Here is a 14013-nt window from a genome sequence, read left to right as displayed (position 1 = left end):
TATTCTTGTAGGAGTGAGAGAAGTGATCACTGATCTCTCCCGGATAAACCGTAGTAATGGGGAACATCACTTTTTTATTGGAATCAGTAAATCTTAAGCATGTCATTTCATTCAATACATACAGATGAATGTGAGGAAGTACAACTAATGTGGCTCATTTTGCTGAAGTCAGATATCAAAGGGCAAACATGACCACTTTTCGTTCAATGAAGTAATAACTGACTGTCTGATCTATGAAAGCTACCATCTATTGAATATCATTAAAGGCAACTTGCATTTCCTGCCATTGTGGCCAGTTTTATGTCTTACCTTACGGAAGCTAATGATCTCAATTATTCCTTTTAACAGTAATTGCATAAGCTAAATATTCTGGGACTTCATACCATTTTTCCATGCATTTATCATTGGCAATTCGAAAGTGGTAAACTTTGCTTTTAGAAAATTGGCAGTGAAATTATCTTCTCCATATCTCTATTTACAGGAATCCTACCTTTTAAGGACTCAATATTGAATATTTCCACTGCATTTTTGTAACCAAAGAATGGAACACAACCCGTTTCTTATGATCTGAAATCTGAAATCACTCCATCATAATATATATTTTTTTAAAGATTATAATCTTTATTAGTGACTCGGATTCAATTTGTAGTGGTTAAATCAAAACCAAATGTGGTCTGCTGTAAGCTCAGCTAATACGACTGAAAGTTATAAGTGTAAGTTAATTATATACATAGGTTCTTGCATAAATCCTAAACCTGTCGTCATACTACACAGGAGCAACCTGACGTTGGATGAGATCCCAAAATTTTAAGCTTGGAAGTGTGCAGATGTCAGTCACACTGGATTCATTGCTCAGTGTATTTTGCCGCTGCCATAGTACCAACACATACGTGTGTAGATATTAAATAGTTAATGCTTACGAACGGAGAATTCTTGTCAGCAATAATGAATCAATTTTACATTGTCACACAGTTAATTTCTCCATTTCTTTAAATTCTGTGATCATGCCTAATGAATACATTTCTGGTGAAAAGTTCTTAATGGCTGATCAGAAACAGCAAAAAAAAATCTTCATTCCTAAATCCATGTTCTTGTCTCTCTTCCAGTGAATTCAATTTCACTTTTAATCCTGTCCAAGGAAAGCTGTGGGCTATCAACCTGCACAACTCGTTACCTGTTGGCCATGACAACTGCAGATCTCCTCGTCATCATCACTGAAGTTGTCCTGAACAGAATCAATGATTATTATTTTCCATTAAATTTCCTGAAGATCACTCCTGTCTGTAGTGTTCGCTATGTTCTGCTCCGCGCAGCCACAGACTGTTCTGTTTGGTTCTCTGTCACTTTCACTTTTGATCGATTTATTGCTATTTGTTGCCCAAAGTTGAAATCTAAATATTGTACCAAGAAAACTGCAACGGTGATTCTCCTAACAACAGGGATTCTTCTGTGTTTGAAAAATATTCCAATCTACTTTAGGTTTAGGCCACGGAGGATAATCAACAACAAAACTTGGCGCTGTTCTAATAGACCAGTCTATTTCACTGACTCGCGATGGATTGGATTTCGTACATTTGAGAAGATTTTAACACCGTTGATGCCATTTGGATTAATTCTGCTTCTCAATGGTGTGACAGTCAGTTATATTTTAGTGGCCAGTCGAATCCGTAAACGACTCAAATGTCACAGCAAGGGAGACTCTGGAGCTAAGAGCAGAAGGAAGTCTATCATTTTGCTCTTCACCATATCCAGCAGCTTCATACTTCTGTGGTTCATCTACATTTTATATTTTTTTGATTTTGATGAACTATTAGATGGCTCGTTTGCTTATATATTTAAGAACTTTGCATATATGCTGCGTAATTTAAGTTGCTGCACAAACACGTTCATTTACGTGGTAACACAATCTCAGTTCAGAGAACAGCTAAAACTTACATTGACATATCCTCTGACATTAGTCACTGCGTTTATTAAGAAACAATCAAGCTAACATCATTTTTAATGCAAAAACAGGTAACAGGCAAAATGTGAAACATTTGGTTTTTCCTGTAACTTATCTTATTTTTCCAGTCACTTTCAACAAAATGTGTATCTATCCCTATTACTGTGCTTTTCCCTGACCCAATAACCTCCATCCCACTCCAACATAATCTGTTCCAGTAATAAAAATGATATCTGTGTGTTCTTTTTACCTTTACGCAATTTAGTTTTTCTGTATCTTCTCCAGAAATTAAAACTATTCCCCCCCTCCTTCGGTTGTGTCACTTACATGTTTCATTTATATTGTAAAGTTCTCCATGTGTCTCTCCCTGCAAGATGGTCTGTTGGTCTGTGTTACCCTCAACTTAGACAGCATTAATCATCAATTCCTGCAGGTCCGAGGTCATTTCAATCCCTGTAATTACATCCTGATCGAATTTTTTGCCGAACTCCGTAACAAGCATTACCCCAATAATATTCCACAACTCATCAAATTTATCGGCCTGAAAACATTACTGAAATGCGTATAGTGCTTCAAATACAACAGGTATCCGAACCTGTTTAGACTTCAGGTTTTTTTTTTAACAGAGGTTATCCACATATTTCCAATTATGCTGCATTGCATTTTGTACAGACATTCGCATGCATCTCCAATCATAGAGATAGGAAGAAGGAACATACCCATATTCCCCATTGTGCCTCCTGTGTTACTCAATTAGATCTTAACTGACCTGAGTAATTGACATTCCTACCAGTCCTGTAAAACAAGCCATTTCTGACCAACGGTTTACATTAATATCTATATATTAAGTCACATCTTATCATCTTTGACACGTGCCAGCCTAGTAATGTCTAAAATGAATTGTCACATATTCTAGTTGTTCGATGATTAAATCGTCTCTAATTTGATTTCACCACTGTTGTATATTTCCTTAATTAGCAAGAGTAATGGCTTTAAAAATACTTCAGGTCTGATTTCACGAAGTCCAGTTTCACTTAAACGTTTCCTAGATATTGGTGTTTTGAGTTCAACACGTGATAACATGCACCATTTTTTCCAGTAATTGTAATGCGTTTCCCTATGTATGTATTCATCGGTCATTCAATAAATTGCATGTCCAGAACGAACTGCTTCTCCAAACTTCTCAAGTTTAAACTACGTAGATGGTATTCATTTGTCTCGCGAGCACGTTTTTGCACTGACTTCCTTGAATAATCCTTTCATTATCCAGCATTAAGTCTCTTGTTCTTCCCTAATTTTTTCCTCGCACGCGATGTTGCATTGTTCCCTCACGTTTTACTGAGATCTTCTTTCATCTTCTCCCTCGCTTGGAACCATCGTTTTCTTACTCTCACCGTTAAGTAATTTCAGGTGCATTCCTTGCACGTGTAAATGTCTGTGTTTTTCGTTTTTTTAAAAAGTTATGAACCGACCTAGGAAAACAACTGTTTTAACATGATGCCTCATGAAAGAAATTGTTGCGATTACTAGAACTAAGTTGAAAAATAATTCATTCTAGATGATGCTTACACGACAACTTCCATTGAGAATTAGCGGAGGTTTGCTACTAATAGGATGGCAGCAATAGGTGAATTCACAACGACAATTGTCCGATCTAAAGACTTGATTTTTGTTTTTGTTATTCCGACAGGTGAGGGCTGATAAAGAAGTAACATTTGTGTTTGTCACCAGTGTACTTCTTCTGAATGCGAACAATACTTTCAAAGCTTTCTGATGTTGAGAAGTAAAGTTGATGTGTCTTCTTGCAATACAAAACAAAACGTGAGGTTTGAAAAAGGCCATTTTATTCAAGATGACATTTGCGCTAAGGTACTACATTGGATCAGTAATTCACAGATGTTACTAATTTGTAAACTCTTTGCTAGTTCCATTAAGTGAGAATGTAAAATGTTCGTGGGGAGGGATAGATGGTAGAGCAAGATGAAGCAGCAGTGTAAATAAAACATGAATAAAGAAAGCCTTCACTATGGAAATAACAAGTTACTTCGAAATAACTGACAATTAAATATCACAGTACGACGAATTAAACTATCTCTTTTGCATGTTTTGCATGTTCGGCTGATGAACGCAGCGAATGCTGGGAAAGATGGGGTTTAGACGTCGTAGACATTACAGAAATTTGAGGAACGGACAGGTGTGGCAGCTCAATGTTCCTTGGTGCAAAATGCTAATGGAAAAATGGAATGGGAGGGCGGAGAGGAGTGGGATCTTAAATTTTCATTACTGTTGTAACTAGAGACGACATTTCTGCAAAATGATGTTGAGCGAAAACATGAGTTGAAATTGGAAACAAGAAAGGAATAATCACCTTGTTGAGATTATACTTTAGGCATCCAAGTAGTCACAGTGAAGTTGAGAAATAACTATGTTAAGACATCTTAGATAATTGAATAAAGGCAGATTTTATTGGTATGCTACCAAAACATTCAAAGATGATAAACGTACACTATTTAAATGTAATAGGACGTCTGAAAATGGAGGGTCATTCAGAAGTGTGACGACGACAGTTCTGAATAATTATGTTCATGTTAAATTGAAATACATGCCTGGTAACCATTGGGTACAATGAATGAATAAACATACTGAGGTTCTTGTCAAGAAGAAGAGAGGAATCATGCCTGCAGTTCTCCTATAACGTTCCAGACAAACATCGCCAAAGAGAAAATTGCTTAATAAAAACAATGCGGCGCATGGTGTTGGGGAGAAACAGCAATAAACATCACTCACGATCGCTCATAAATCACTGAATGTCTGAAACCAAGCAAATTATCCGGAGAATGTGAGGACTGCAGATGCTGGAGATCAGAGGAGGAAGTTTGATACTGGAAAAACAAACCATGTCAAGCAGTAACCGAGAAGCAGGAGAATCGAGTTTCAGTCATCAGAATGTCTTCCGGAATGAGGCTTGTGGGAGGAGGTCTGAGAGATAAATGGAAGCGGGTGGGGTTCGCGTGAAGGTAGCTAAGAAGGCAATGGGAAGATGTAAGTAGGGACATGGATATAGGTCAGAGATGAGGGGGGAATGGATAGATGGGAATGGCGATTGATAGTTACAGCAGGTTTTATCGAGTTGGAGTCCTGGGACTGAGATAAACTGAGGTAAGACGAAATAGGGACACTTATGAAGTTCATTCTAATCTGGTATGGTTGCAATTTCCAAAGGCAGAAGAAGAGGCGTTCTTCCTTCAGTTTTTGGATGGTTAAGATTAGGCGATGGAAGAGACTTTCATGTCCTTGGTGGAGTGTGTGGGAGAGTTGCAGTGTTCAACCACAGGCAATGGGGTTGGTTGGTGCGGGTGTCCCAGCGAAGTTCTCTGAAACGATACACAAGTTGACATCCAGTCTCCTCAATGTACAGACGAACACATCAAATGCAACGGATACAGCAATTGATATTTGTGGAGTTAAAGGTAAATTTCTGTCAGGTGTGGAAGGATTCTTTGGGGCCTTAGATGGAGGTGAAGGGACGATGCAGGGGCAGGTTGTGCATTTCCTGCTGTGGTAGGAGAAAGTGACTGTAGTGATTTTGAGCAAAAGGGAAAAAGAGAGAGTAGGACCCAGTAAAGTTCGAAGAGGTCGCCTTTGTGTTCAATCCCACGAGACACGTCATTTTAAGTGAATAGTTTTTGTCCTCTGCTGTTTTACTGTCGTGAAATGAACAAAGTCGAGAGGATGCAGAGAACTAAATATTGGTGGTTTGAAATTGTTCACTCCACAGACCTGGAAGTGCTGAAAGGTTTTGAAAATTAAAATATCGATACATTTCCGATACCTGATTTCACATGTCGCAGAACATTGAGGGAAATTAGGGAGGAAATTACAGGGCTCTTGCAGACACGTGTACATCATGCATATTAAGGAGAGAGATGCTCGATGACTTGAGAGTGGCATTGTTGATAAAGGTATACTAGAAGAAACGGAGGAATTGCAGATATGTTGAGTCCATCTTTGATGAAGGGTAAGTTCTTGTAGGTGCTACTAAAATGTAGGATGTGTATGCAATGCCTGAGTCAAGGATTGATGAATCAGCATAATTTTGTGCATGGGAAATCGTGTCTCAAACAGGTGATTGAGTTTTCTGAGGAAACATCCAAAAAGATCAGTAAGTAAAACTGGTTCAAGTTGTTTACTTGGACTTCAGTAAAGACTGTGACAAGGCTTCTCATTCCCGTCTAATCAGTAAAGTTTGATCACATGGGGTTCAGAGTTACCTTGGCAATTGAATATGAAATATGTTTGCGAGCAAGAGACAGAGAGGGTTGGTGAATGTTTGTTTTTTTCGGACTAGAGACCTGTTGCCAGCAATGAGGAATGGGCCATATATGCTGCCTAGCCAGCGACGCCCTCATTCTACTGCAGAATAGAGCAACTATCAATAAAGTTATGGATGACTGCAAAAATGCTTACCATTAGGCAGTGAAGACAGTTTTCGATGATGACAAAGTGATTTCTACTGAAAAGGTGAAGGCGTGGAATAATGGCGGACCACGTTCAACAGGAATGAATACGAAATATTTAGTTGGTCAAACAGCAAGGCAGGAAATATTCAATTAAAGCAAGACCGTGCATGGTATTAGAGATAAGTCGGACCTCTGAGATTAGGTACATAATTCTTTGAACTTTATGTCACACATTTATAGGATAGTTGAGAAGGCATTTAGTATGCTGGCCTTCACTGTTCAGACCATTGAGAATAGGAATTGGGATGTCATCTTGTAAAAATGTTAGTGAGGTCACCCATGGAGCATTGTTGTCCATTCCTTTTCGACCAATATGGGAAAGAGTCAAAAATTCTGGTGGTAGAAAACCACAGCCATACAGGCAGAATCTGCAGAGAGGGATAATTAACGTTTTGAGCATAAGCTCTTCATCACGCTTTCCTGATGAAGTGCTTCTGCTAGAAATGTCGGGTCTCCTGCTCCTCGGATGATATCTGACCAGCTGTGCTTTTCCAGCACCACATGTTTTGACTCTGATCCCCAGCTTTTGCAGTTTGCAGTCCTCAATTGTTCCTCTAATTGGAATGAAGTTTAGAGAGTTCAGCATGTTTTTTTTTAATAAACAAGGATGCTGAGGGTTTTGGAACATTTGAATTCTCAGGAGTAGCTGGAAAGGCTGAGTATTTATTTTCACTAGAGCGTAGGAAGTGGTCAGCGATCTTATAGGTGTATAAACTCATGAGATTAAACGCTACTTTCAATGCTAGACGATCTTCTGCTTGACCGGGGTATTTTGAGACTGGAGGATAAAATTTTAAGGTGAGATGAGAGATCTGCAAAGACAAGGGGTGGGGGGGGGAGGGGGGCGGGGCATCTTTTGCATAGAGGGTGGTCTGTATGAAAGATCTCAGACATCTGCCCTATATTTTTCTCCATTCAATTTAAAGCTACGTCACCTCGTGCTCGCCATTATTACCTGAGGGGAAAAAATTAATTGTCTACCTTTTCTAACCCTCTGATTAACATGTATGTCTTAGTTCATTTACGTCTCAACCATCTTCACTCCAACGAAAACAGCCACAAGCATCTCGGCCTTTCCTTGGAAGACGTTCCTTCCATCCCATGCACCTTCCTATTATGTCTCCTCTGAGCCATTTGCCAAAGCTTCTATATCTTCCCTAAAATGCGGTGACCATAATTGTATGCAATACTCCAAGTGCTGGCTCATCAGAGATTTATAAAACTGCAGCATGACCACATGGCTCCGAAAATTAAATTCCTCTACGACTAACTAGGAGCTCACTGTATCCTTCATAACAGCCCTATCAACCTGGGTGGAAACTTTCAGGCATTTATATCCATGGACACCAATGTCTGTCTGTTCATCTACACAGTCAAGAAACTCACCATTAGCCAATACAATTTAAAGCTGTTGACCTTCCAAAGTGAATCACCTCACACTTTTCTGTATTAAACTCTATTTACAACCTCTCAGCCCAGCTCTGCAGCTTATCTGTGTCACTTTGTTATCAACAATATGATTCGGCACTGTCCATAACATTACTGATCTTCCTGTCACCCGCACATTTACTAACCCATCCTTCCAAGCCCTCATCCAGGTCATTTTCAAAAATGACAAACAGCCGTGTCCTCAAACCAGATCCTTGCGGTACACCACTGGAAACAGAACTCCAGGATCAACATTTCGTATCAATCACCACTCTCTGTATTCTTTCATCGAACCAAACCGCTGTGACACTCTCAATCACATGACATCGTGTTTTTGTGGAATAGACTTCCGCGGGGAAGCTTATCAAATGCCTCACTGAAATTCACATATATGACATCAACTGCTTTACATTCATTCACCTGTTTGGTCACCTTCTCAACGAACACAAAATGGTTTGTCAGGCACGACCTACCCTTCACAAAACGGTGTTGACGGTCACTTATCAACTTATTCCACTCTGGATCATAAGTGCAAACTCGTATAACTTTCCCAACACTTTACCCACAACCTAAATAGAGCTTGTTGTTGTATAATTACCAGGGTAGTTTCTTCCACCCATATATCTCCTCAAACGACTCCTCAAACGTCTCTTGTTCCACCATAATTTTGTCGTTGTGCAACAATATCACACCACCCCCCCTCCCCGCCCTTTTGCCATATTCTCTGTTCTTTGTTCTTACTGAAACATCTAAATCCCAGCACCTGCAACAACCATTATTGTCCCTGCTCTATACATATTTCTGAAGTGGCCACAATATCGAAATCGCAGGTACCAACCCACGCTGCAAGTTCACCCAACTTTTTCTCGATGTTCCAGTCATCCAAATAAACATTTTTTCAACGAACTTCTTGCTTGCCAAAAACATCATGAGACCTTGAGACCATATTTATTACCTCTCAACAACGAACAACCTCCTGGAAACTGGAAGTATAATTTCGGTTTTCATCACCCTGCGAAATTAGTTTAAGCCTACCCAAAGATGTTTAGTAAATCTCCACCTCCATCAAAATATTTAGATCCTCTGATTCAGGTGAAGATTATCCTGTTTGTGCAGCTCCCACCTTCCACAGAAAGAACACCAATTAATCAGGAATCCAAAACCCTCCTTCATGCACCATCCCTGTAGCCAAGTGTTCAACTCCTCTCTCTCCCTATTCCTTGCCTCGGAAGACGTGGCATCGGCAACAAACGAGAGGTGAAAACACTGTTTCTTCTAACTTTTATCTTCAACCCTAGCTCCTTGAATTTCAACCTGAAATCCCAATCTCTCTTCCTACCTGTGACGCTGGTACCAGTCTGGACCACGACTTGAGTTGTTTCCCCTCCACCTCGAGGATCCCGCAAACACGATCAGATAGATCATGGATCCAGGCCCCTTGAGAGGCAACGCAACATTCATGAGTCTCTATAGTTCCCACACACTTTCTCTCTGTCCCCTGAATATGGAGTCCCCAGAGACCAATACTCTGCTCCTCTTTCCCATTCAATTCAGAGCAACAGGACCAACGTTTGTGCCAGAGAGCTATGCCCCATTGTTTACCCTAATAAACCATGCCCCTCAACAATATGCAAAATGATATATTTATTGAGAGGAACGGTCGCAGGGGTTCCTGCACTGCCTGCCGGATCCCTTTCCAATCAGTGACGGTAACCTATCACCCTTCTTCTTGTACCTGAGGCATGACGACCTCCCTGTAACTCTGCTCTATAACCCCATTCACCTCCGATAAATGGAAACTGTGTAACATCTCTGATGGATCTGCTGACAGCCACATAGACTTCAGCAAATGTTTTTGATAATGTTCATTTTGGAAGACTGGGCAAGAAGACATGAGATCCAATGCCAAGATTTAAGTTACACTTTAAAAAATTCTGAAGTCAGCAAACAAAATTGATGGCTTTGGATATTTTCTGTGGCTGGAATTCTGTTTTCTTTTGGTGGGAAGCGTCCAGATACTGAGTGATGGGGCCCTTGCTTTTGATATGGGCATCAGTAATTTGACCATAAATGTAAGATGCAGATGAAGAATTTCGCAGATGTTAAAAGACTGGTCGAAAAATATATAGTGAGGTGGATAGTTGGGAGCAGCAGTTAGATATCGAAGTGCAGATCAAATGGTGTGCATTTTTTGAAGGGACATGATTTGTCAGAATCCAGAATTTGTTGGCCCAAAGAAGACAGAGGGTGGTGGAAAGTAATATATCTGGAGGTGAGTGACGAGTGGTGCTCTGCAGGGGTGATTTCTGGGACCTCTTCTCTTCCTCGGTGGAAAAATCGATAACGTGGGGCATAAGTTAAAGATATTTGGAGGAATGTTTAGGTACGATGTCTTATGTAGGTTGTTTAAACGTAGGGTTTTTGGTGCATGGAATGCACTGTCAGCGATGGTTATAATATCAGATGGCGTTATTCCCATGAGAATGTTGAACTTGAATACTGATTACAGGCTTAAAGACTATAGAGGAGTAGAGGGATCTTGGCAGCCACGGCCAGAGATCCCCCAAAACTTCCACCACTGTTACTAAGGTTGCTAAGAAGCTGTGTGATTTGTTGACTGTCATTAGCACGGGGATTGAGTTTAAGAGCCACAGGTTATCCTGCAGCTCTGTAAAGCCATGATTAGACTAGACTTGGAGTATTGTGTTCAGTTGTGGTCAACTCATTCTAAAAAGGATGTCGAAGGTTTAGAGAGGGTGCAGAAGAGATCACTACGATGCTGCCTGGATTGGAGAGCATGACTTATGAAAGGAAATTTGAAGCGGCGAGAGCTGTTCGCATTGGATCGAAGAAGGATGGAAGGTGACTTGATTGAGATGTGCACAAGGTTGTGAGAGGCATGGATAGAGAGGATAGCCACAGATTTTTTATCACAGTGGAAGTAGCTATCACGAGGGGCCACAATGTTAAGGTGATTGAAGGAAGGTTTAAGGGAGCTGCCTGAGGTAGGTTCTTGGAGAAAGTGAGGACGGCAGATCCTGGAAATCAGAGTCTATAATGTCATTCTGGAAAAGCACAGCAATCAGGCCCCATTGACTGAGAATGATAATCGACGTTTCAGTCATAAGCTCTTCATCACCCACACACCCAGATCCAGCCCCACCCCACTTCCTGGCTCGCAACCTTTCCTGTTTTCACTATTACCCCAGATATCCCGCCACTGAAAGTAATCATATCGTCCTCAGCAATGGCCGCAAATTCATTTCTCTACGCTCCCGGATTAATATGTTTGACACAGATTGTAACATTGGATGTAGTGACCAAGGAGGGTAATGAGGGCAGGTGGTATACATAGGCTCTATGATTTCTAAAAAGCCTTTGATAAGATTCTGATGTGTAGGCTGTTAACTAAGCTGAGATCACATGGAACCCGGGGATCTGCAATTATTCGGCATACAATTGCCTTGTTGGCAGGAAAAAGGCGATAGTAGTGGAAAAAACGTTTGTCAGATTAGATCCATGTGGGCAGTGATGAACCTGCGGCTTTTGTTTTCTGCATCAATGATTTGTTAAAGAATGTAAAAGGCATAATCAGCAAGTTTGCTAATAGCACTGACATGGGCGATTCACTGGGCATTGAAGCAGGTTAACAGTAACTGCCGCAACGTTGATCTCTTCAGGGCATGGGACGGAAAATGGCAAGTCGTGTTTAATGTCCAGAAGTGTGAGGCGTTGCATGTTGCAACGTCAAACCAAAGTAGGAGATCAATAGTGAATAGTCGGGATATAAGGGATGTACTGGAACAAAGCAACTTGGTGTTTCAGGTATACAATTCTCTAAAACTGGAGTCAAAGGTAGACAGGGCAATGAAGAAGAATTTTGGCACACTGGCCAACATCGCCCAGAGCAGCCGGTATTGAAATTGGGAAATTATGTTTCAGTTGTACAGGGTATTAGTGCGGCTGCATTTGGAATATAGTGTTGCGTTTTCGTCCCATTGTTGTAGGAAAATGTTATTAAGCTGGAAAGAGAGCAGATCAAAATTACAAGTCTGTTGCTAGGACTCCACGTTCTGAGTTAAAGGGAGAGAATAGACAAGATACAACTTTCCTCTTTTGTGTGCAGGCTTCTGAGGAGTGTATAGTATACAATTGCATATGATCACGAGTGGCACGGCGAGTATGGATACTTTCAATCTTTTTTTTCCAGTATGTGAGAATCAAGGACTTTCGAGCGTTAGTTTAGAATTAGAGGGGCAGGCAAGAAGGGTACCTGAGGGGAGTGGGCAACGTCATTTTTTAGAGGATGGTATGCATATGGAATGAGCCACCAACAAAGGATGGTGCATTAACAAAATTTAAAAGGCATTGAGTCAACTACGTAGATGGGAATAGTTTAGAATGATACCGCCCAACTTCCCAAACATTGCGTTCGGGGGGATGGACAATTTAGTCTTCAAGGAACACTTTCTCTGAAGGACCAATCTCCATCCTGTGGGATATTATGAGTCTAAGTGTGAAACAATAACTGAACCAAATAAGAATGTAATGAATATTAATTGCGTTCCAATGAGTTCCATTGAGACCTAATCAGGAACCCGATAGAAGAGTTTGGATCTTCAGTTGTTCTGATGATGCTGTCACATTAAAAATGTTATTTTATCCTTCACTCATTTTTAAAAAGAAGTGGCCAAGTCAGAGGCGCTGAAATATCTGCAAATGTTTACTTTAAAGTGTTAGGGTGTCCGATCTCCCAGTTCAGATTTTTTTTAAAAGTTGTTTAGTTTTAGTAGGCACAGAAGGTAATAAGGTGCAAACAGGTTTTCTGCATTAGATGAATATTCCTGGCAGTGCTCTGTCTGAAATCTTTCCTGCCTTTAAGCACCTGCATTTCAATTTACGATTGTTGCGAATGGGATTTGTTTACGTAATATTGTGGGACTTGGAGCAGTTCCTGAGTTAGGTTGCTATATCGAATCGGTTTGTTTTCAAATGGTTAAGTTATGCTAAATTCTATTGTCTTTACCCCGTGTTTAATTGTACTGTTTACTTAAGATCTGTTCGCTGGAAGACGCGTGGTTTGACCAGCTGCGTAGCTCCTGGAATATCCACTCACATCCGCCTTAAAAAAGAAAAAGTTAGGGTCTGGGCAGCCTTCTTAAAATATTTTGAGGGAGTTTGGCTTGGTCCACAACGCTGACAATTCACCCAATGGGAAATAGCGAAAAACAGGAAGCATTGAGAACATCACATCTCCTGGATTCTCTGTAAGATTCAGGAAGAAAGCTTCTGGGACATTCCACTCCGTTCACAGCCTCTATACCTCAGTGAAACCAATGCTCGGAATGACTGATAGTAATGGAACTAAAATCCGCCAAAATCTCAGATCTTGCCAAAGGGTGTGGAGGAGGAGGTGCCATGTTTGTGGTGGGGTAACTGATTCCTCAGAAAGGCTAACAAGTGAGCGAACACACTTGAAATGCTTTGTAGCAGACATACATTGTGTCTCACAATCGAGTAGATGTGGGTTATAGTGGGCGGTGTGACGACCAAGTTTGTGGAGTAGGTTTCCTTCTGTTGTTCTGTGGAGCAACGGAAACTGTACGAACAGAAATATATAATATTGGTCAGACATGCCTATGGATATTTTGACAATGCTGGCCACAAACTCTCAAGGCACATTGACTTTGCACCACCATTTTAATCGAAAATAAAATTCTCACTCAAAGATTATTTCAATTTCTTTCAGTGTTTTCACCCATTCACTCTATTGTTGATTAAAAAATCTATCTTCGCAATTACCTGTCTCAATATTGCAGCAGCCGCTCTACTCTGTGACAAAAAAATCTACATATTTCCGATCTTTTGAATGAAACAAATTAACACTGATCTGTTTGAAACTCTGAAGCATTATTCTTTACCCTTGACGTCAACCGAACTGTATTGTGAAATTATGACCTCTCTTCAATGTCGCTTAACATCAGTAAACATCAATTCTGCATCTAATTTATTCATTTCCATCAGCATCTTATATCCCTGACTCAATGCAGAACTCATGCTTCCAAACTCCAGAGAGTATGGGTTGAACTGCACGATCCCTCTCTATAAGACAAACTCATGATC

This window comes from Chiloscyllium punctatum, chromosome 36, assembly GCF_047496795.1.
Source record: "Chiloscyllium punctatum isolate Juve2018m chromosome 36, sChiPun1.3, whole genome shotgun sequence".
NCBI classification, from domain to species: Eukaryota; Metazoa; Chordata; class Chondrichthyes; order Orectolobiformes; family Hemiscylliidae; genus Chiloscyllium; species Chiloscyllium punctatum.
Note: the sequence above shows the minus strand (reverse complement) of the source record.